Source organism: Pleurodeles waltl, chromosome 1_1 (assembly GCF_031143425.1).
Source record: "Pleurodeles waltl isolate 20211129_DDA chromosome 1_1, aPleWal1.hap1.20221129, whole genome shotgun sequence".
Classification (NCBI taxonomy): Eukaryota; Metazoa; Chordata; class Amphibia; order Caudata; family Salamandridae; genus Pleurodeles; species Pleurodeles waltl.
Window position 1 is genome coordinate 824,730,795 of NC_090436.1, and position 25,270 is coordinate 824,756,064.

A 25,270-nucleotide genomic window follows, 5' to 3' on the forward strand; every position below is an offset into this window, starting at 1 on the left:
CCATATTGCTGTGCCGCCTAATCCTTGCTACTAACCTGTGGATTAGATTTTGTTGAAAACTAGTATGAATGGCTGTTCTTTCAATGAAAAACAATGATGCGCTTTCGTGTACTGCCTAGCTTTCCTGGGATGTTAAAACACAAGGTTGTGCAATCAAAGAGCTGGTTGCAGGTCCAAGTGCAAAGCGGAATCATTGTACACGTTTTCTATTGCAATGGTTCTCATTTGTGCACCTTAAATGGACGCGGAATTGCTGCTGGTTTTGACAACGTTGACAGCTGGTGCCTACCCACGGGGGCGATCTCTCCGCCCTATTTCTGTTCATACAGGGTAGATTAGAAGCCCCGAAGACTTATTGGAGGATTAACAAATAGCAGTTTTACATTATGTGGACAGGCTTAGGACCAGGATTGGGCCCCAGTTGCATTTTCATTAGTGCTTCAGACCAGGATCATTGAGGGTTATGTAAGCAGGGCACTGCGGAGAATCTGTAAGCAAAGTGCTTTTTAAATAAAAAAGCCCAGTTATTTAAATAGACCACAGAAGAACTATTTTAAAAGGAACCCAATCCCATTGGTAGGGACTAGTAATTGGGCAAAGGGGAATTACTTGCAATGCCCCACTTGAAATCAGAGCAGTCGAATGGAGAAAGCGGTAGGATGCGCTACAAGAAGTACATCACCCTCCTGGAGGCAGCCATTGGCATCACCCCTCTCAACAAGCGAGAACTCCTCCCCGGGGGCAGACATGCCAATCTGTGGACTTTCTCCCGGTGAGTCTGTGTCTTAGAAGTTAAAGGTCTTAACTGTGTAGGCTCTACAGGAAAAATGATGCCTGCATGAGCTTGTGTCTGAGCAACTGTTGCGGTCACTCATTCCGGATCAAATCAATTCCTCCTATGAGCAGTTTCATTTCAGAAATTGAGCAGATATATTTGCAACCACTTCATTTTACTGTGCATAAAATTGTTTGGGTAATATGGACATTTTCTTGGAGCCTCATAACCTGTTTGGTTATTTGTCCAGGGAAAATCAGTATTTTTGGTACCAGTGACAAAACATATGTCCGACTTGTTAACTTAATCAGAGAATGCTGCAGTCATCTGGTTCTAGCCTAGCACGGCCTGTTTTCTGTTTTACTTTTTTGGAATATGGACATTTCTTTTTTAAGGAGGAGATGTTCTGTTTCCTGTTGAAATCCCTCTTTGGCCAAGTTTGTTTCTCAGTATGTTGTGCATCCCTTATACTAAATAAAGTTGTTAGTGATTGGTATTTCTGAATATTCATACTTGGGCTTCACTCCAGTTGGACGACTGACTGTATGCAAAGTTTTGTGGTCCCTCACGAAGTCACTTGCTGGCTTGGTGCATGGGCGGTGTGAACACAGTACAACAGCGATAACTCTTTCCATGCAGCGAAACGTTAGTTTTGCTCTTCCCTTATTTGTAGTGGCCCTATTCACCCTGAAAGCGCACTGTCTCTCTGTTCTCCAGGGAATAGAAGAAAGCTGAGCCTGTGTGTTCTTCTGCAGCGATCAACAACACTTAATTGGTTTACAAATTGAGCTGTTGTACGTCATATACTACATATAAAATAATTATCCAGTTCCACAAATGCATTCCATGCTTGGAATTATTGATACCCGTGACTCTCATGTTGCCCAAAATGATGAATAACGGCACCAGTCTAGAAAAAGCTGATTCTGCACTAATTATGGCTTAACAATATATCTATCTATCTATCTATCTATCTATCTATCTATCTATCTATCGGCCAGTCTAGTCACATTGGTGACTGATTCATCATCTCACACTCTTCTTGCTTACCATCTCTTCATCTCTCTTTAATAGCTGCCCACAAATTATTTTAACTTCAGCTGTTGACTCCCCACTTGGCTCATTTTCCTTCTTCGCGAACTGTCATACTTGGGCAGTTACCAGTATTGTAATAATAATAATAATATATATGTGTAGTAACAAAATCATGGGCAAAGGTTCATAGCCAACCCCTGCTAATTTCTTGCATTTGGGATGGGAAATTGATGGAAAACATATAATTGTCCTAGAAACACATGTATATGATCACTGCCGTGCACTTTTGCATGTTATTTTAGATCTATGGTATTGCCGCTAAAGTATTCTGTCCTGAAGTTAGACGTGTGTCTGTGTAAATATAGACAAGGGGTGAAGACCTAAGACTGAATCATGGCGATAACTAGGTAAGGGTTTTTAAGCCCATGATCAAGAATAAGAATGATTAGCAACATAAGACAAAATCCAGGAGAGCGCCAAAAATATGCCAGTGGTAGAAGATTGTGATATGGGACACATAAAAAGTAAACATATTATTGTCATTTGGCACAAAAATAGCACAAAATTGGTTGTTTATATTTAGGGCTTCCGGTTTTATGGCATTTTGTTAAAAATTTTCCATTTGTAGTTATCCATATTTATTTTTTGCTCATTTTTCTGTATTTATCGATTTTTATTTAGTTTTTACTATACAAATGAAACTGCAATAGGTAGTTGTACGCATTTATTTAACTGATAAATGTATACTTGCATATGAATGTCCAAAAGGTTTCAGCAGTATACACTGTAATAGCCTTATCTGAAAACACTTGCATTGTAGAATAGCATAAATAACTGTAGATATGCACGTATTTAATCTTAATTAGGACATCTATTGTGTTTTTTCATCTCTTCTAATCTCAATCTGTAGCCCCTACTGACCTGGCACTCATGATTGACAGTAGGAAAAAAACATCCAAAAAGGCCTATTTTCCGTATTTTTCTATATTTAAAAATACAGACTAGAAAAAAAATAGTTTTCTGTGTCTGTATTTATCTGTAAAAATCAGTAAAAACAGAAAACTAGGAGTCCTATTTTTATTGTATTGCAGCATACTTGATGTTCTGAAGATGACGTTCTCAAAGATTCCTTGGTGTCCATCGCATATCGGAGTATGAATGGGTTAGTGCAGTGGTTCTTCACTTGTGGTCCTCAGACCCATAGGGGTCCATGGCACCTATTTAGGCAGTCACCAGACCAATATAACCTCTAACCATTATTTTCTGTCAGTTTTTTAAGTATTTTGAGCTAAATAACTGTTTAATGGTGGTTCCTTAAGTAATAGTTTTACTAAGTAACAATAATGCTTTCTTGAGGTCAACTGTACTGCCTCCTCAATCTATCTATTTGTATTCATAAAATCAATAAAGATTTGCTTAGAAAAACAATTCTAAAAACAGTCTTAGTCAGAAAACCATTGCTAGTAAAGAATAGAGCATGTGTGAATGTTCAGTTTGCATTCAAAGGTGCTCAGACCTGAACTATCAATCCGCTTCTAACAAAAACACTTTTGAATTGCCAGCGTTTTTCTAGTAAATCATACACATACACACATTTGGCTAGTGTTCTAACTGCTCCATGATCCATGCATGTATACACAAGTAGTTTACCCCAAAGGTCCGTCCAGGCTGCACTCTGCCCCATCCTCTGCTTTACGTGGTCAGGCACTTGGACTTCAAGCACCTACACTTCTTGTATTGGAAAGGGGATATGCACACACTTTTCAGAATAACTTAAATACTTCCACTGGTACCACTTCTGAGTAGGCAGCACGCACTGTAGCATAATTAATACCTGGTCTTCTAGTTTTTATACATTAGCTTTGTCACCCTTTGACATGAAGACCCTAGATGTTCTCCAGCTTTTTTCATAACATGCTTGATTGCTGTCCTGTATTGTCGGAGACCAATGCCAATCCAGTTACTGTTCCTCCCCCACCACTTTTGCTGAGAATTCAGAATTCACATGATTGCCTATTGATTTGTGGGTATGACACAAGTATAATAGTGCGTAGTTGCCCACTTTTAAGCAGTTGCAGAGGAAAACGGAAGTGCTGAGTTCCTATAGTGTGTATTTATTTATATATATTTTGTGTATTTCTTTTGAGGTTCAGTTCGTAGAAAGACTTGGGGGCTCCTGCTGCTTCCACCTGTGCTCTACATAAATTAAAAGGTTAAAAATTCTGGGACTCTCAGTAGGGTAAGGAATGTGTCCTTATTAGGTAATTGGGTGAGACTTTGTAGATTTTGGGTTCGAAGGATGAGGCCAGAGGGCTATACCAGTATCAGGTATGTATCCTCTTGTACAGTTAGCAATGTTTGTGTGTTAAGCAGCTAGTGGAAAACATAGGCATTTGGGTGATCTAGTTTCCGGTTAGATCCATATTCAGACATTGGTTGATGTGTGATGAGAGTTATTCCCATGTGTTATGTTGTATTGGAGGTGTGTATTATTGTTGTGTGCAATGTTCGATCAAGGGGATTTGTCTGTGGTTTCTTGGATGCGCATTTAGTATTCTGTTTAATGAGTGCTTTGGCATGTTCTATTGGGCTTGGATGTAAATACCCACCTAAGTGGCTCAGAAATTTAAAAAACAGAGGGTTAGATGTCTGAATGATACCAAGGTAGTTTTATTAAAGTGTGGTTGTCTCAAACCATGAAACAGGGAAGCGAATTGGGATCTAAGAAAACAAAGTTGTATTTGAAGGGCGAGCTCAAGGAGCATAGAGAATAGAGGAAGAACAGATATGTTGGGTGGTAATCGTGGCATATAGAGGTCAAGCATTATTTTTGTTTTTAATAATGGAAGACTGCATGCTTAAATACATCAGTGAAAACATACGAGGGAGGGTGAAACTAAAGGCAAGTTAGCAGAAACAGAAATACTGAGCAGATTAACAAGGAGGAGCCCCTCAGTTTAACGCATTATTTAATATTTGCATAACAGATCGAAGATGAGAGAACAATAAGCACATTGAATCTTGCTTTTGCTTGAGCTGGTGCTGCAAACATCAAAAATCCTACCAAAGGAGGCCCACTTCCACCGATATAACAGGCCAAGTAGTCACTTTTGAACGTTTTTATGAGGTTAGGTGAGTTTATACTAATTTCGTTTGGAAAAACTATTTTTGCTAACTTTTCTCCCTCCTTCCCCCTTTTCAATAATTATTTCATAGGGGATCTGGTGCTGCTTGACAACTGTAGTTATGAAAACGAGTTCTCAAAGTTATCAATCCCAGCACCTCAGTTCTATTTATTTATTCCTACTTAAAAAATAGCGAATTGCGATTTTTGCCCGTTTAAAGTTTATAATTAGGCACTTTATATATACAGTGCTCACCATGTCAAGCAGTGCATTTCATTATTAATTGAAAAACTCTTTGTTGGGGATGAACGTGAATGCACGGTCAGTTTTAATCCGAGGCTTGATTGAAGCACCCCGATTATACACGGCCACCACATCACTGTGTAATGACTAGCATGGGAAGTTTAAAGTGACTTGGCAGAGACAATGCTTGCATTTCAAGAGATCTACTTATTTCTGCCTTTCACGCAGGGAGTGACTCTAAAACTAATCACACGGTTAAGAGGTCAGGGCACGAGCAAGGGCCAGGTGATGTGATCAGTGCAGACCTTCACAGGGCCAACCCGATACAGCTCCCCAAAGAATGTTTTAGCTGTACACTCTGGAAGAAAACGTGGCTGGTGGGTATGAGGTATGAGGGCTGAGGTCTGTACTTCGAATGTATGTCGGAACAACGCATGCTGGGACAACGCATGCCTGAACAACGAGGTCGGAACAACGACCGCGTTGTTACCACTAATGCCTTTACCACGAATGCCTTAATAACGATTTTTCGTTGTAAAGGCATTCCTGGTGAAGGCATTAGTGATAGGCATGCATGGTTCCAGCATGAGCCCCCCCCGGCCCCTCACCCCACCCCCAACAATTACAGCGACCCCCACCCCCTCCCCTAAGACCACGCCAACCCCCCACCCTTGCCCCTAAAATGACCCCAACCCCCACCTCCTACCTAAAATTACCGCGACCCTCACCTTGCCCCAAAAACAACCCCAACCCCACCCCATCCCTGAAACCTAAAGTACCCCCACCCCTAAAACCTAAACCCCCCCAACCCTCCACCCCGCCCCTAAAATTACCCGACCCCCCCAACCCACCCCTAAAACCACCCTAACCCCCACCCCTAAAACCTAAACTACCCCAACCCCCACCCCTAAAACCTCCCAAACACCCCTGGCCCTAAAACTACCTGAGCCCCCCCCCCACCCCGCCCCTAAAACCTAAAAACCCTAACACCCCCACCCGCCCCTATAATTACCCAACCCCACAACCCCCACCCCTAAAACCACCCCTAAAACCTAAACCACCCCGACCCCCTCCACCCCCAAATACTAAAAATACCCGACCCCCAACCCTTGCCCCTAAAACTAAAAATGCCCCTAAACCGCCCAACACCCCCTCCCCTAAAACTAAAACCCCACCCCTGCCCCGCCCCTAAAACTAAAAATACCCTGACACCCCCCCCCCACCCGCCCCTAAAACTAGAACCCCAACCCCGCCCTAAAACTAAAAATACCCCCACCCCTAAAACCAAAACCCCAAACCACCACCCTCATCCAACTTACCTGACTTATCGCATCGTCCTCCTCAGCCGACTCCCTTGTTCTGTGCCTTAACCACGCATGTGCGTTGTTCAGCACATGCGTGGTTAAGGCACAAAACAACAAAGTCGCGGTTAAGGAAAGCGTTGTTCTGCTTTCGTTAACCACAACTTCGTTGTTACGGAGTCGTCGTTCACGGCGTTTCCCCTGTACTTCTGCCTTTGTGTAGAAGTCTGTCCGCTGCCCATTCACAAATTGGAATATATTTAAAGGTTCAGGAAAGCTAAAGTGTAATAGTAACCTATAACAGAATAATTGTGTGAGAAGGGTACAACGGGCAGACCTAATCCAGCCTTTGTACCTTTATACGTTGCATAAACTTCGTATAATGCATTCACTGGAGCAAGCAGCAGTCTCATTCCCAGATACACTGGGAGAAGATTGCAGGCACCAACAAGCATTTGCTTGTCTAAATGCGTTGTTCTAGCTCACATTTGTTGTTCCTGAGCTTTGCACAGTGTAATTTGGGTTTACAGAGACCTTCTTCCTTTAACCCACAATGGAAGTGATTTTGATTTGTATCTGCGCTTATAACTAAGGTTTCTTTACCTGAAACACCTTTCCACGCGCGTGTCTCTTGCCACTGCACTACCTCCATGGTTTGCATTCACACTTTCTGTGCTCTGATTGTCCTTTGCCGTTTCATGGTGTATGGGCCAAATTGGGGGTTGAAGATGCCACTTGCAGGGTTAAGTAAGTAAGAAGCAAGCGTCTGTTAGACACTCCTGGACCTGTCATTAACACTGCTAGTGATGGTGTATGTGGCTGGCACTGTGGTGTCAAAGATTATACAGGATATGCACCAAGGCCCTGACGCTGTAAATTCACTCTTTTGTCATGAATAGATTTGAAGACCATGCAAGGCAGGAAAGCCTTCAGTGGCTGAAGAAATTTAAGTTGAAATCTGCTTGAAGATATGGCTTTTTTCAAACTGTGATTTGGGAATGTAATATCTATCAGTAGACCTAGAGCGCTTTTACCAATATCAGAAGCACTGATCTGGAGACGGCACCCGGTGAGCAGCAGAGTTGGTGGGAGGGGAAGATGCAATGACTGGGGACAGATTGATCCTAGAAGGCTTTCCCACATACTGTAGTTTCTCCAGTGTCAAGCGAAGTTCACCCAGGAGGTTACTTCTCACAGAAGCCTCCTGGGGACACCACCCTAAATATTCAGTGAATTAGAGGGAGAAAATATAGTTGTCTCTATGCCAGCCCTCAACTAGCTGCATCTAAGATCCAATGCTAAGGGCAGTCATTTACCAAGTTTAGGATGGTGCCCTACTCATCAGAGAAAACAGTAACCCTAGTACCCTTTGACACTGTCAACTATCAAACCCTTATCAATTTATAGCAACATTCAGAGTTCACAACCACTTTCTTTATGAGTTTCCTCTTTTTGACACAAGGTCGTCCAGATGATTAAACTCCAGATTTAATCAGTCAGTACCTCAAGAATTCCACTCTGCCCTCCCCCATCACCTTTACTCTCTACATAGAGCCTCTGAATTCTTGTTGATAAACACTTAATCAAAATACAATATTCTTATATCCAATTGATGTGTTTTTCTGGCTGGTACATTGATGAATTGCAGTGTGGTCCATGAGGGATGTCTTTTCGTGTTTCTGATCACCATTATTGTGATGTTGGTCACTGTGTTTAAGCGGGTAGTGCGGCGAAGAAGAGTGAGTTTTTTTTAATTAATTTATTATTGTGTCTTCCTGGCATGATGTCGATTGTGAGTGCAGCGTGTTTTTAGGAGCGTTTTGGTGTTGTGCATGATGACTAGTGGAATGCACTTCTTGTGTGTGTGACCATGTAGCATCACTTATGCTATATGTGGAATGATAAAAAGTGAGAGACATAAACCCAAGTGTCTTATCTACTATCCATGAGAAGAAGTAGGTTCACCTACTTGGGTGGGTGTCGGTGATGGAGGAGAAACCCCAGGAGTACATTGGTAGCATGCAGTCACAGAGTATTCTCTATAAAGTCCACCCAAGAGCGACAGTGGAGCAACCCACAGGCAGCCTTTGGCTAGGTCTGCGCTGTAGAAATACCATATACATAAGTACAAGTTATATTTTCTTATAGAGCCCTCTCCTCACCAAGAGTGATGTGGTGGTGCCAGCACAGATCCTATCTGTAGCACGCAGGAGTAATTTTGTCAGTGGGAGGGTTATGCTGCTGAAGGCGTATCATTACTAGGTGACAAGAAGAGAAACAGAGAGTTTAGGACATAATAGGTGTATGAGAAAGAGGGAACAGGGGTTCTGCTCAAGGCTGTTCCAAGCTTCAAAAGGCCCAAACAGAGAAAATGTTACAGTAAAATGCCCCTAACCGCCCCACCCTTAACATTTGGGCACTGGTGGAGGATTTTCATTCCACTGTCCATTGGGACACAGCTAGAAATATTTCGAGATGATGATCGTTTCTTATCAGGTTTGGTCATTTTTCATGAAATAATATGTTGTTGATGAGCTGCGCCATTTCCCGTACATTTTCATGTTTATCATGAGGCCTTTACCTATGTAATAGACCGGTATAGATGAACTGTGGGTGCCAACAGTTTGAAAGGGTGATTCCAGGTATGCCAAAATAATCTAATACCATGATGAATGTGGATTTTTAGTTGTGTAAATGAACTTTGGTAGGTTAGATTTTTCACTTTTGTAACCCAGTGATTTGTTTTACAGGGAACGGACACAGACCTTGTCATCCACTTATGAGTGGGACCGGCGGACGAGCTGGAACTCCAACTCGCAGCACGACTCAAGGCGCAGAAGGAGGGTATCAAGGGGCACGTCGTCTTACCAGGTACGTCACCTTCACGCTCACTGCTTAAATCATGGGATCTTGGATGATGCACCGGAGTCAGGCTGGGGAAGATGCACCATACTGAGTTTGAACCGAGCAAAGGCAGCTTACTTGTGCACATTTAAAGAAAGAAAGATCATTCTCTTGGCAGTGCAAGTGTATCTAAAATGAATGTCAATGTTTAAGTCCAAGTTTTGATATATTTAGGTGAAGTTACTTTTTCAGATTAATTGTTACTGTTCTCAATTTATTTATGTTTACAGCGTTCACACTCCGCCTTAAGTTCTTTAAATTACAAAATGTTCCAATAAATAAAATGCAACTTGATGTCCAGGTTCCAGCAGCCTATCTTATATTTCCAGAGGAGCAATTGATTAAAGGGTCTGAAGTTTGAATGTTTTGATATAAATGTTTCAGTAATGTGCTTCCCCTTTTCAAGCCTCTCCTACACCTGACCACATTATACTCTGTGCCAGCCATCAGTTGTGGATCAGAAACATGTTCTTTCTCATGCTAGCCAGTGATGGTATGTGCTATAATCTGTTAGCGCCACAAAACCATAGCATGATGCATAAGCTCTCTGCAGAACTCCCATAAACATAAAGACTCAGTGAGTTGGGAATGTTGCAGCACTGTCAACATTTTATTCTACTTTGTGGAGAGCCCTCTTCTTCTTGACTCTTGGTTATTATATCATGACAACAAGTTGCAGATAGTTTGTGCCAGGATATTGTTTAACAGCTTAGTAAAGCACACAAAACACAAGGGTTCGGATGTCAAAAGGTATTTACTCGTTGCAAACCATCTGATTCGCTAAATCAGAGGGTTTGGAAATGGTTAAAACATTTTTTAAGATACTAAACCGATGTATTCAGATTTCTCTCTCCACATCAATAAATGGGTTTACAAACGTTCACCGATTTTCAGTTTGGAAGGGGTGTCTTTGGGGAGTCATTTCCAAATTGTGACTGAGTAACCTGTGCATCAGTGGTTTGCGACCACCATTGACCAGTTACCGACCCCCAGTGATAACTGATGTGCAAAGGAGTTAGTGTCCCCATTGAACCTCATTTCCTTTAGGAATCCTGGTGGCAGCTTCAGGTGGAGTAGGCAGTGGCTAGGGAGACCACTGCCTGCTCTTACTAAAGATTTTCAAAAGGGAAAAACTTTTGTGCGCAGCCCAGTTTCCTTTAACAAACCTGGGTTTCTATTAAAAAAATCAATTTTGAAATACTTACACAGGGGTGGTGGTCTTTTGCAGGACACCGTCACTGTGAATGTAGCTAGCTGAATGGAGTTGCAATTTGTGACCTGCTTAATGAATATTAATCAGGCAGATCATTCTGAACCCTCCTCAAATCCCTAGTTTTGTGAACTAATCTTAGTACATAGGTTTTTTCCCCACAAAGTATATTACTGGTCGCAAAATGTCAGTGTTCAGTTTGTACAGCTTTTTGTTACCAGTGACCCTAGGTAGAAAATGTTGCTAATACTTGGTATTACTTGCCTACTAATTTTAGTGACTGCGTCTGGTTGCGAACCTTGTAGTGTGGTAATCTTTGATCTGACAAAGACTGGCCCAGTGTCTTAGCTTTATTAATACTGCTCTGGCGATCAGCGGAGCATTGGGGAATCTTGAAGCTCTTCGACTTGCGACGGTGCAGCAACCTGATGCCATGAGTCATGTGTTTATCAGCTACTGTCAGGCTGTTTCACTGGTGGGAGAGAGACTACTGGAAAGGGATGACTCTCCATTTTATAATGAGCATTTTGAAGTTCTCCCTTTAGAGAAGATGTCTCTCTGCCCTGGGCACAACTAGAAGTGCCAGAAGTGACTAGTAACAGAGATAGGGAAAGTGAGTGATGTAATCATTGAGCGTGCACAAGGCTCTGCAAATTCAGAAAGAAATTCTCCTCCACCCTCCCTCCTAGTTTAGAGGCTTAGCTTGTAGCCCCAGCTGAAACCAGCAGAAATGCTCCTCGCCTTCAAGACAAGTCAATCTCACCAATAACTTCAGAGATTGAATGTTAGGTACCTGCTGAACTGACCGACCATGCTGGGCATTGAATGATCACTATCTATTTTTAATCTCTTTCTTATCTCTGATCTATTGGTGACTTCTCAGCCATGTATAGAGTGTCTTTTCTTTGCACATGGTTTGATTATAAACCACATATTTCCTAAAGTTGAATGACTTATAAACCATTTGCTTTAAATACACATTTTTGGATCCCTACGCCCTAAATAAAAATGGTATTGCTGTACCTATGATCCCAACCACTTCCAGCTCTAGACAGCAGGTAATTGACGAATTATCGTTTTCATGTTCATTATCTAGTGCTCTCTCAACATGTAGTGAATAGATCTGCACAACCCTGTTCTGAAAACCAACAGAACATTATACCCTTTTGCAGTATTTCAGCAACCACCATAAAGCACTTAGGATGGTCTATCGTAGGTCAATTCCTGCACGTTTGCCGAAACTGATACTGGAGATGTGACTATTTCTGTGAGGTCAAGCTACTCCGTAAGCAACTCTTGGCCAGAGGTTACCTTAGAAAACTAGTAAAGAGAGCATCAGAAAGAGCTTGGCACTCTCCTTGGGAGGAACACTTGATAACACCCTAGGACGGAGAGACACCGAGAGAATAATTGTCACAAATTTCTGCTCACGTAGCAATATCCTAACAAGAATCATCAAAAAAACACTGGTCATTAATTCAGTCAATTGGTATAACCAATGATCTCCCTTTGTTCTTTAAGAGAAAGGAGAAATTTGGGGCTGCTTAGTCCTTGCAAATGTTCTGAAAAATAAACCAACAGTATTAGCTTGATTCTGGGAACAAAATATAATACCGGGTGTCTACCGCTGTGGCAATTGTGTGATGGATAAATTCCCTGAAAACAGCAAGTAATTCATATATGGCGTCATCAGATATAATCTAAGGCATTTCCCTATTTGAAAATGGAGCAACTTGATTTATGCCATTTGGTGCCCTTGCCCCTTGATCTATAGCACAAACAAAACAAAAACTCAAGACGAGGCTGTGCCAACATCGGAGCTTAATTGAGTGTGAAATCATGTTTGCTCCATTGGTTGCCCACTTTGCAGAGCTGAATTATTCAGAGAATGATATTCGGTGGCAAATTATTGAAGTAATGGTTAAACAGCTATTGGTGGTGATTCATAATTATTATGAAACAAAACTGAATGTCGATAGATTCTCAAATGTGACAGCATTGCACATTGATTGAACATAGTGGAAGAATGCAACACTATTCTGGTCTCATAATAAGTTGATCCCTAGCATAACAAAATGTGATACTCTACCTTGGTCTTTTATTCTGTATAGTTTAGTTTACATTGAAATTAAATTGTTAAAATGTTTTATATATTAATGCACCCTAAATATTGACTATGGAAATAATAAATTGTACCCGGGTTCATTTGTGCACTTGTTATTTAAAGGGATAACTTGTACAGCTTTTCTGGAAGAACTTTATGTAAAGCCAGTACCGATTTTAATCCATTTATACAGCATATTTTAATAATAAATTAAGTACTGTGTGCACTATAGATTGTCATGTAGGAGTGCAATTAGTTTTTCAATGGTTTTCTTTTTGCTTATTTACATTTTTTTGGGCCCTTTGCCTCTAAGTTTTATCTGGCACATCTAATTTAACAGTCAAGGGTGGTCCTATCATCAATGTTAGCCTATGAATTGTTCTGGCACCATGACATGCCCTGTACTGCCACACCTCGGCTTCCTCAAGGTAGTCTTTCTTCCATTACTTCTTTTGGCTTTATTTCCTAATAATTTCGAATTTGGTTTGTTTAAGTTGAATTTGCATTGAGTCCCTCCTTTGTATTTTTTTGCTAACTTGTATCTTGTAGAACATTTTATTGCTATTGGTGCCTGGGCTCCACACCTGCGTGCAGCCGCCATTTTGATATATATTTGGCTCCTACCCTTGGGCGTCTTCACTGATTTAGTCTCTTGACGGCACATTGAATCTGTCAGTGGCGCTACTTCATTCTTCAACAACCATTGTGGCACCATCAAACACAAATAAGGAACCATCTTGCGGTTTCACTCACCCTATGCTCTTCCTCAAAGCACCAGTTCTAATAATTTGAGTGATTGTTTAAGCGATCTTTCAACTTTTGTGGAGATTCTCCTTACAGTTTTTTTCTATGCAGTTCGACCACGGAGAGGTAATCCTTCTCTCAGGTGATAGATTTTCCCCATTGATTTCTGTATCTTATAAATTGACTTCATTCATTGTTCCCCTTATTTACTATATGGTCATTTTCTTGTATTTGGTTCTCCTGATGCTGTATTTCGGTTGGATCCTCTGGTTCACTTTAATCCTGGTAAGGACCTGCTTTTCTGTTGCCTCTTAGGGAAAGCCTTCTCAGCACACTTAATATTTTTGAACACAGTTTGTACTAATTCCACCCCATTTTTTAAAATTTCCACGGACAATACCTTGTCCTGATGAAGACCAATAAATTACTATGGGTTGAAATGCTGTTGACGCTATCGGCAATTCCACTTTACTTTAATGAACTTCATATACTTTTGTTTGGACATCTTCTATTACTTTGCAAAACAAAACAATTATGTGTATGGCCCATTCCCTCTTTTGTACTGTACACACCTTTAATACCAGTTCAGCCTTGCTTTGGTGATCCTCCTCTCAGGTAATCCCCCACCACTGCATTTCAGTTGCATCCTCTGGTATACTCAGTTCTTGCCTTCATGATCTTTTTGACAATTGGCATCAACTATTGCTTAGGCTCAAAAATTACCTTGTCCTAATGACGACTCCTTCACGCCGTGTATGCCACGGATGTAATGGTTACGTCTGTGGCGGCGCCTCTCAAGCGCCACGGATGTAACAATTACGTCTGTTTACCTCCCCCCGAGGGCCATCCCTCAACCCCCCCAGGACAGGGTTGGAAGGGGAATCGCTTCCCCCTTCCACCCCCAACTGTCCCAGCGCCCCCGTGGCGTCTGATGAAGTCAGAGTGCGATCGCATGCTGACCTCATCAGAGGCCTGCCCCTCCGCGCTGGTGAGCTTCCAGCGCGGATCGGAAGAGAAAAGCTCACTGAAGGGGCCGAGAAAGTCAGGAAAGGAGAGGAAAGGCCTTTCCTCTCCTTTCATATTCTCTCTCAGCATTTCTGCTGCCCGATTGCGATGCAATCGGGCAGCAGAAATGCCCACTAGACACCAGGGACATTTTTTTGTAATGTAATTGTCATGAGGGGAGTGGCCCCTTGGGCACGGGCCGCTCCCCAGGGGGGCACTTTTTTTTTTAGGCCATTTCTGCCCCGGGGTGGGGGGGCAGAAAACCCCCAGACACCAGGGCAAAATTTTTTTTTTTTTTAATGTGTGGGGAGTGACCCCTTAGGCAAGGGTAGTTCCCCGGGGGGGGAGGGGAACAAATAATTTTTAGCCCATTCCTGACCCACTTGGGGGCAGAAAACCCCTAGACACCAGGGATAATTTTATTTATTTTTGTTCAGTATTTTTTTTTTTATATGTGGGGGGCAATCCCTTAGGCAAGGGTGCCTTCCCGGGGGCCAAGTTTTTTTAGGACCATTTCTGCCCACCCATGCCCCCCCCCCCCCACCGGGGGCAGATCAACCTAATTTAATTAGGTCGATCTGCCCTCGGGGGGGCAGAAACCTCTAGACACCAGGGATATATATATTTTTTATTTACTTTGTGTTTTTAAGTATGGGGAGCGACCCCTTAGGCAAGGGTCGCTCCCCTGGGGGGCAAATTGTATTTAGGCCATATCTGCCTATTTTTGTGACACCAGTCTGCCCCAAGGGGGGGCAGAAACCACTAGACACCAGGGATTGGTGTGTGTGTATGTATGTTTTGTTGGGAGGGGGAGCAGCCCCTTGGGCAAGGGTCACTCCCCATGGGGGCACAATACTGTTGGTCATATCTGCCCCCAAGCAGGGGGGGCAGAAAGCCCACCAGAGACCAGGGAAGATTTTTTTTTTTTCTCCAAAATAAGAGGGTGGGGGTATACCCCCACCCCAAATAAATGGGGCCAATGTTGTTCTGACCACCAGTGGGCAAATTGGGCAATTACCCCCGATCCACACCCCTGGGGGGCAGAAAGTCTACTAGATGCCAAGGAATTTAAAAAAAAAAAAAATTGTGGGGTGATGGCTACCAACCATTATGGGCCTGGCTATGCCCCCACCCCAACTGAAGGGGGTAACAGTCTTTCAGCTCTCCCCCTGCACACTAAAACATCTTATCCCATGGCAAGCAAGAGGACATTTGATTATTTTGGGTTTTGGTTTTACATTTGGGCCATAAGAGGTTGGCTAACTCTCAAAATCATCCCACTTGGAATGGTGAGGGCTGCACTTTTTGGACTTTGGGACGCTGCCATGTAGAAAAATCCACAAGACCTAGACACATCTGAAAACTAAACATCTGGTTGATTCCAGGGTGGTGTGCTTCACATGCACCCGGCACCATTTTCTTACCCACAATGCCCTGCAAACCTCCAACTTTGCTGGAAATCACACATTTTCCCACATTTTTGTGATGGAACATTCCGGAATCTGCAGGAATCCATGAAATTCGTGCCACCCAACATTGTCTCATCTATACCAATAAAAATTCTGCTGCACTTATCAGCCAAAAAATGTTTTTTTGCAAACTGCCCTTTTGGACCCGCTTTGGTTCCCCCTCAATCTCAACATATTTTTGGCTTCCCTGTCACAGGCACTTGGCCCACCTACACAAGAGAGGTATCAATTTTACCGGGCAACTTAGGGGAATGTTGGGTGGTAGGCAATTTGTCCCAGTGCTGTGATCCCACACAGAAATATGGGAAAAATTAGATTTTTTTTGTTGTTGTTTTTTTTTAGCTAAATTTGAGGGTTGCTGAGGATTTTGGGTAAGAAAACTTTGGGGGATCCACGCAAGTCACACCTTCCTGGACTCCCTCGGGTGTCTAATTTTCAGAAATATCTGGGTTTGGTAGGTTTCCCTAGATGGCTGCTAAGCCCTGGACCAAAAACACAGGTGTCCCCTCCCCCCCCTTTGCAAAAACAGGTAGTTTTGTATTTGATCATTTTGATGTGTCCAGATAGTGTTTTGTGCCATTTCCTGTTGCGAGCGCTAATCCTACTTACACAAGTGAGGTACCATTTTTATCTGGAGACTTGGGGGAACGCTGGGTGGAAGGAAATGTGTGGCGTCTCTTAGATTCCAGAACGTTCTGTCACCGAAACGAGAGGAAAAAAGTGTTCTTTTGGCCACATTGTGATGTTTGCAAAGGATTCTGGGTAACAGAACCTGGTGAGAGCACCACAAGTCACCCCATCTTGGATTCCCCTAGGTGTGTAGTTTTCAAAAATGTGCAGGTTGGGTAAGTTTCCCTAGGTGCCAGCTGAGCTAGAGGCCAAAATCTACAGCTAGGCATTTTGCAAAAAACACATCAGATTTTAATGTAAAAATGTGATATGTCCATGTTGCGTTTCCTGCCTTGAGCATTAGGCCTACCCACGCAAGTGAGGTACCATTTTTATTGGGATACTTGGGGGAAACACAGACTAGCAAAACAAGTGTTATTGCCCTTTGTCTTTCTCTACATTTTTTCCTTCCAAATGTAAGACAGTGTGTTTAAAAAAAAGACATCTATTTGAGAAATTCCCTGTGATTCACATGCTAGTATGGGCACCCCGGCTGCTTCTCAACACCTTATCTTGTGCCCATTTTGGAAATATAAAGAGTGAAAAATAGGTATCAAGAAAACCTTTGTATTTCAGCAAATTAATTGCTGTATACCCGGTATAGAATGAAAACCCATTGCAAGGTGCAGCTCATTTATTGGCTCTGGGTACCTACGGTTCTTGATGAACTTACAAAACCTTTATATTCCTGCAACCAGAAGAGTCCAGCAGACGTAACGGTATATTGCTTTTAAAAATCTGACATCGCAGGAAAAAGTTAGAGTAAAATGTTGAGAAAAATTGCTGTTTTTTTTTTTTTTACCTCAATTTCAATATTCTTTTATTTCAGTTGTTATTTTCTGTAGGAAACCCTTGTAGGATCTACACAAATTACCCCTTGCTAAATTTAGAATTTAGGCTTCTTTTCAGAAATGTTTAGCTTTCTGGGAACCAGCATTAGTTTCACACCCATTTCTGTCACTAACTAGAAGGAGGCTGAAAGCACAAAAAATATTAAAAATGGAGTATGTTCCTGTATAATGCCAAAATTGTGTTGAAAAATTTTAATTTCTGATTCAAATCAGCTTGTTCCTGAAAGCTGGGAAGATGATGACTTTAGCACCGCAAACCCTTTGTTGATGCCATTTTCAGGGGAAAAAACACAAGCCTTATTCTGCAGCCCTTTTTTCAATTTTTGAAAAAAATGAAATTTTTACTGTATTTTGGCTAATGTCGTGATCTCCTTCAGGGGAACCCACAAAGTATGGTACCTCTAGAATCCCTAGGATGTTGGGGAAAAAAGGACTCAAATTTGGCATGGGTAGCTTATGTGGACAAAAAGTTATGAGGGCCTAAGCGCGAACTGCCCCAAACAGCTAAAAAAAAAAAAAAAAAGGCTTGGGACATGAAGGGGAAAAGGCCTGGCAGCGAAGGGGTTAAACCACCCTGGGTTGAAAAGAGTTCAGAGCTCTGCACATTTTAACTTCATAATCTTTTGTTATATCTATGATTTATTCTGTGTAAACAAAACATTTATATGGCTCATTGCCTCTTTTGTATTCTATTTACCTTCATGTTTTCTAAGTTGTTCTACCCTTTGTGATCATTTGGCACCAAGCATTGTCACAATGAAATATTATAAACACAAGGGTGTTTTATGGCTAATGCCACTAATTTTCTTCTTTCATTATTGTTGATAATTCATACCAGTGATTCATAAGTACATTTATTGATTGCCTAATTTTATTATTTCACTCAGAACCGTTGTTTATTCTCTTGGTTTCCCCTGGTTTCAGGTGGTTACCCGATGGCCCCCGTTTTCAGGGTTGAGCCTGCTAGTGCATGCGCTAGTGTATGTCTCTCACTTGTGAGACTCTGTTGTATACAGTAAAGGGCTTGGAGCCCGCCTGTCGCTCAGCATTTGTTGGTTTGCATGGCACTCTTCTTTACAGCTGCGTAATTTGGTCTCTGCACGCTTGGCATTATTTCCATTCCTCTCTGTGCAGCAGGGACCAAGCACTTATTGATTCAACCTAATGGCTATCCACCGCTCTAGAGATGATCGAAGTACTATTTTGTTCTTTTAACTGCTAGTGCCCTGCAAACAGAAGTCTTGTGATTGGCAAAAATGTGCTAAGCAGGACAAACAAAATTGCAAAGTTTTAACTTTCTTTTATTTTGCCAAGTCGTCTTTTCTCACTTTTCACTCATGTTTTCTTTTGTTTGCTTGTGGGTGCTCTTCTCAAAAGAAGAATATTAATTTCTTTGAAATATCGAAAAGCGATTTTCTTTCTTTATATATAACTTCTAAAATGATAGTTTAACACATAAGCGTGAACTACACCCCAATCCACCCCACTCCAATGCGTCCCACTACAATCCATCCCACTTTACCCCACACCAGTCCATCCCATTATACTCCAAACCACACACCCAAATCCAATCCACCCCAGTCCAGTCCTCCCAACCCACCCCAGTCTAATCCAGCATCCAGTCCAATACGCCCCACTCTAATCAAAAACAGTTGGCACCACTCCAAAAACGATCTGCCCCACTCTAGTCCAAAACAATATGCTTCACTCCCATCTACCCCACTCTAATCTGCCCCACTCCAATCCAAAACAATCTGCCCCACTCCAATCCAAAACAATCTGCCCCACCCCAATTAAAAACAATCTGCCCCACTAAAATCTGCTTCAGTCCAAAATAATGCCTCACGCCAATCCAATCTACCTAAATCCAGTCCATCACAATTCACCCCACTCCAATCCACCCCCATCCAATTCACCCCACTTCCATCCAATCCACCCCATTCCAGCCCAGTTCAATCTATTCCACTCCAATCTAATACCTCATCCCAATCCAAGCCACCCCACTCCAACCTACACCAATCCAACCCACTCCACTCCATCCAAAACCATCTCACCCCAATCCACCCCACTCCAATCATGTCCACCACTATCCAGTCCACCTCTCTAATTCAATCCACCCACTCCAATACAATCGACTTTAATACTCCCCACTCCAGTCCACCCTATTTCAGTCCAATCCACCCCACTCCAAACCATCTTAATATACCCCACTTCAATCCAGTACACACCTCTCCAATCAATATACCCCACACCAATCCTATCCACCCCACCACACACCAATCCAATCCACTCCACTACAGTCTACCCCGATCCAATCCACCCCTCTTCAATCCACCCCTCCCCAGTCAACCCCACTCAATCAAATCCACTCCAGTCTGATAAACCTCAGTCCAATCCACCCTATTCCAGTCCACCCCAGTCTAGTCCACCCAACTCCTGATCATCACACTTAGTCCAGTTCCCCCAAGCCAATTCAATCAACCTCATCTCAATGCAATCCACCCCAGTCCAATACACACCACTCCAACCCACCCCACCCTAATGCAGCCCTCCACAACTCTAATCCACCCCACTCTAATCCACCCCACTCTAATCCACCCCACTCTAATCCACCCCACTCTAATCCACCCCACTCTAATCCACCCCACTCTAATCCACCCCACTCTAATCCACCCCACTCTAATCCACCCCACTCTAATCCACCCCACTCTAATCCACCCCACTCTAATCCACCCCACTCTACCCAAATCCACCCCACCCATCCCAATTCAGTCCACTGCGCTCTCCAGTCCAATCCATCCAGCCTACCCCACCCCATCCAATTTCAGTACACCCCACTCCAATCCATCCACCGCACAGTACTCCAATCCACCCCACCTCAGTGCAACCTACTTCACTCCAATCCGCCACAATCCAGTCCAACACACCCTACCCCAGTCCAGTCCAACACTCTCCTCTCCAGTCCATCCCACTGCAGCCCACCATACCGCAATCCAACCCACCCCACCACATTCCAATCCCCCCACTCCAATCCACCTCACCCCACTCCAATCCACCCCCTTGTCTCCAATCCACCATATTGTACTCCAGTTCTGTCCACCCCATTCCAGTCAGTCCACCCCATTCCAGTCCAGTACACCCAACTACAATCCAATTTAATCCACCCCACTCAATCCAGTCCACCCCAGTCCAGCCTTATCACACTAATCCAAATTACCCACCCCAATTCAATTGAATCTACCCCACCCAAATCCACTCCCGTCCCATTCACCTCAACCTATTTTAACTAACCCCACTCCAATCCACCACACACCAATCTACCCAACTCCACTCAATTCACCTCACTCTACCCCACCCAATCCACCCCACTCTTCTCAGGTACCCCACCCCACCCCACTACCAGGGGAGGTTCCTTCTCGGGGACAAAACGGTGTTGCCCCTCTACTAAAAGCAGCCATAATTGTATAATTTAAAAAAGTCCCCATGTCTTACTTCCGACTTTACAATGGACTGGACTCAGCCTGGTCGATGTGTTTGCTCTGTTCCTCAGGAATGGAGGTAGGGTGGGCCAATCTTTTTGTTTAGCAGTGGCATGAAGCTGAAGTCCAGTACGCATGTCGAGTTGGATAGGTTTCTGACTGTGTCCAATCTCTCAAACTCGTGCTTGGTTCGGAACCAGGGGAAAGACAGCACACCTCCCCAGTCTCCCTTGGAGCACTGGATTCCCCTCGTTACACCAATCCTGACATTGCTTCCATGCAGCTTCAAGTAGAAAATGCATGAGAGTAAAGTCTGGATTGGCTGTGGTAAGGTTGGACAGTACCTGTGGTCCCGTGTGTGGAAACAGTGTAGTTGCCAGCCAATTAAAGAACATGACCAATCACTGTGTGGCTTTATGTTGAAGCCATACAGTGATTGGTTATGTTTCCTTATGGAGGACGTGCAGTGCTTTTCCTGTGATCCATAGCAGCCCCATTTTGTCACGGGTGGTTTCATGGCACGATGGAGGAATAGACAGAAGCGGCTTGCGTGGCTGAGGCTGGGCAGGGGCGCGGGAAAAGAATAATTAAATCATTATAAACTATATTATATAATATATCATATATTATAATCAAATAAACGTACCTCTGCTCCCACGCCGTTCCTCTCCCGTCGCTGCTGCAGGCACAGGCTCCCAGCCTGCCCTGCGCCAATCCTGACGCTGCTCAAAGCTGCATCAGGATTGGCTGGGAGCACCCAACCAGGGCGCTTCCAGGCAGACTGGGAGCCTGTGCAGACTCTCTCCAGACCAGCAACCGTGTTGCTAGGCTGGAGAGCCTACAGCGCATGTGTGTTTGGCCGGCCCAAGACGGCTGGCCAAACGCACATGCGCTCTGAGGGAAGTGCACAGAGCACTTCCCTCGGCTTGCCCCCTAATGCCCCACCCCTTTTACACGAAAAGGATAATAAACCGAGTTTACTATCCTTTCCGTGTAAAAGGATTTGCAGCGGTTGCTGCTGGCGGGGGTGCGATGCTCCTCCGCCCATACGGAGGAGCCGCGCCTGGGCATTGAGACCAATCACATGCATTGGTGAATGAACGAGAGACAACCTAAGAACTGAAAGGAACAGTTCTCCACACTTGAGTGGTCTCATTATTAAACAAGAGCCGGTGACTGTTTATCTGTCTCTCTTTGGTACACTGGAGAGCTCTCAGCAGCTGTATGTCTTGCTCCAATCACTGCTCTGGGGCCTGCCTCTGAAAGGCACGTGCCCCTCTGTGCCTAGTGTCTGTGATCCGAGATGTGTTGCCTGCTGATGTAATTTTAAAGGCAGTGAAAGTGTTGGGTTTCACATAGTCTCATAAAGTGCAGGAACAGCCTGTTTCCACCTTTACAAGGCAGTAATGAAAATTTTGAAAGCGTTCATTGGTTTCCATATTCAATTGGTGTTGCATTAATTTGAGCACTCCGCTGTATGTTTAAAATGCAAACTTCATAGAGTGCAGGAGCATACTTTTCTTGAAATGCTATCTGTGCTCTTTGCTAACTGTATCTGCTATGCCTAAAGTCTGAGTGAAATTGTATTTGAATTAGCATTTCAGCAAGCTTTTCAAAGTAAGTATCACAGGAATGTTGCCATTTTTCAAGTCAACAAAATTAACGAGTTACATTCTTTGTAGGATTCCAACCAGAGCTCTTTGGTGTGTGTTGTTTCATTTACAGCAGTGGCGGACAGCAGCTTTAGGAGGGAGGGGGGGCGGGCGGAAAGCACACACACACACGCTCATTCTTTCACACACGCACGCACATCCATTAACACTCATAACATGCACGCATGCACCAAACATTCATTTTAAAACATCACACACACTTGCCTTCAGCCGTGAGGTCCCAGGAGGGCTGGGACTGCTGCCTGAGGAAAGGCAGCAGTCCCACCCTCGTCACAGAGTGGGATGGGGTCAGTGAGACTGCTGACCCCACCCCACTCTGTGACGAAGTGTCACTGATTGACACTTGCCGTGGGTGCTTCAGGGCTTAAACCTGAAGCGCCCAGCGCGAGTGTCAATGGGTGACCCTTTCCTCGTCACCCAGGGGAGGGCCTCGAGGCACCTTTGCTGAGCCAAGGAGGTCACGCCCATAGGAGCTGTGACCTCCTCAGCCCAGCAAAGTTCAGCTCAGGCAGCCAGGAGTCTGTGCAAATCACGCATGTCTCACTCCTGGCTGTCTGAGCTGAAAATGAAGAGTGTCTGTCTGGCTGACCTTTCTTCAGCCTGACAGACATTCTTCATGAGGGGCAAATGGTGGGGGGGTTGTGGCCCTTCTGCCCTAAAGTACGGGCCGCGCCTGATTTACAGTGTATGTTGTTTCATTTACGTGGTACACCAGATTATTTGTTGAGTCCGTCTTTGCAACATCTTATTATTTAGACAGATATTTCAGCTAATTGTATATTTTTACCAGTGGCATGTGGTCAGATTGCTATGTTTGTTACTGGTTGATTAATACAGTCAGCATTAATACAGTAAGGAGCCAAGATCACAACTTGCCGACATTGAGTAACATATTAATGCGCCTTGCTTGGCAAACCAGAAATTGGAACTGCATTTTAGTCCATTTATCAAATGCATTGTGCTGGAATTCATGCCAATCTAAACCAATTTTTACCCTACCCTAGCCGATCCCACTGAGAATCATAGAGCATTTGATGTTGTGCCCCACCACTTTCAAACTCGCCCAGCCACCGCTGCCCACTACCTCAATCCACTCCGCCCCATTCCATCCCACTCCACTGCATTTTCTGCCACTGAACTCCACTCCCCTCATCTCTACGAAACTCTACTCCTCCTGCTTCACTCTACGACATTCTAACAAATCCAATCTACGACATTCTACTCCCTGTTTCCACTCTGACACTTCAGGCCACTAACGTTTAGCCATTCTGAACAGCAACCACACTGGTATACAATGGGACAAAACACATTTCCAAAGCCAGTAGCTCTTGTACTGTATAGGCGAGACCTGTTGGCTTTGCCAATGCTTTTTATTTACTGCTTTCTCAAGGGTGACATGCAGAGTAATCCTGGAGATCTAATTTTGGAGGTAGGAAACAAAATAAGCAACAAATTCTCTTTAGATTTAAATACATTTGAATCTGCTTGGTAGATTTATGTTAATCTGATTTTTGGCAGAGTCTTGCAGTTTTGATTATTTTAACATGCTGGCATTCGAGGAGTTTTGAGAATTTCCCCTTCCAGCTGCAGTTCTTATCTCCACTTTGACTATTTCCCTATCGTGTGAACCAACTGCATACATGCCTTGGGCTCACAGCCTCGCATCTCTGACGCCCCAGGGACCTATTTCCTGCTGTGTGAAAAAAACGTAGTTTGTAGAATATGTAAAATCAACTCGCATTGTGATTAACTCCCATTTGAGAGTGATTACTGCAATTTTCTATTCAGTAGTTAGTCAGTGCAGGGCTATGTCCTCCTGCTGTGTTTGAAAATGAAACACACAGGTTTGCGAATAATAATCGGGTTCGGTGAAGAAATCCGGGAGGTGTGAGGCTCTAGCCAGTGAAACGGGTGCAGTGTGTGGTCACCGGCCAGGCTGAGAAACTGCTTCAATTTTGTTTCCGTTTAAAGACGTCCTGCCTAAAAATGTTCCGATGTATTTCTACGAGACGTAGATAATTTCTAGATTGTTTAGAAAGCATTTAGGCCCAGCTTTTAGGGGTTAATAGTTTAGGGCACTGGAGCCCCACGGATCTGCAAAATACTAATCGATGGATACTTGATTTAAGTTAAATGTGTTACAAGATCTGGCTTGTAATGCATAACGTGGTAAACTGACTTAGGATATAATAATTAAGTCAGTCCATGCTGGACCATACAGTATTAACACCCTGGCAAATCAGCCAATGACAGCAGAATCTGCTAATGAAAGGCGGACATCTGGCCAATGGTATGGAATCCAGACTTTTCCAGGTTTACCACAATCGTCTCTGGCGCCTCGGGTGAGGTATTCCATGCGACGGGTCGCTTAATTTCATCAGCACGGAAGCATCATCCGATCAGTGCTGTCATCTGAAAGCTCTGCGGGCCGCTCCTTGCTGCCCAGCCACGTTTTGATGTGGCCTGCTTCGTTTTTGAGTTTGTACATTTGATGGCGCTGGTCTTGCTGGCAAATAAAGTGAATTCTGGAGGTTCAAGATCTTACAGGTCCGAGACCAGGATGCACCAGAGATTCCAACGTTTAGGACGTGTGTTCCCATTTATTTGAAATGCAGTACCGGTACCGGCAGGTGCATGACTCTACTGTAGGCTATTTGAATTCATGAAAATTTAATTTTTTTTC

At 43.6% G+C, this 25,270-nt stretch overlaps 1 protein-coding gene across 1 annotated transcript in view; it reads left to right on the plus strand.

Moving 5' to 3' along the window:
- LOC138287834 (tight junction protein ZO-2-like) overlaps positions 1-25,270 on the plus strand; it is a 390,358-nt gene that overhangs the window by 77,789 nt on the left and 287,299 nt on the right. The window contains exon 2 of the mRNA XM_069228742.1: positions 9,230-9,350. The gene's annotated coding sequence lies outside the window, so the exon portion shown is untranslated. The remainder of the gene's footprint in view (positions 1-9,229; positions 9,351-25,270) is intronic.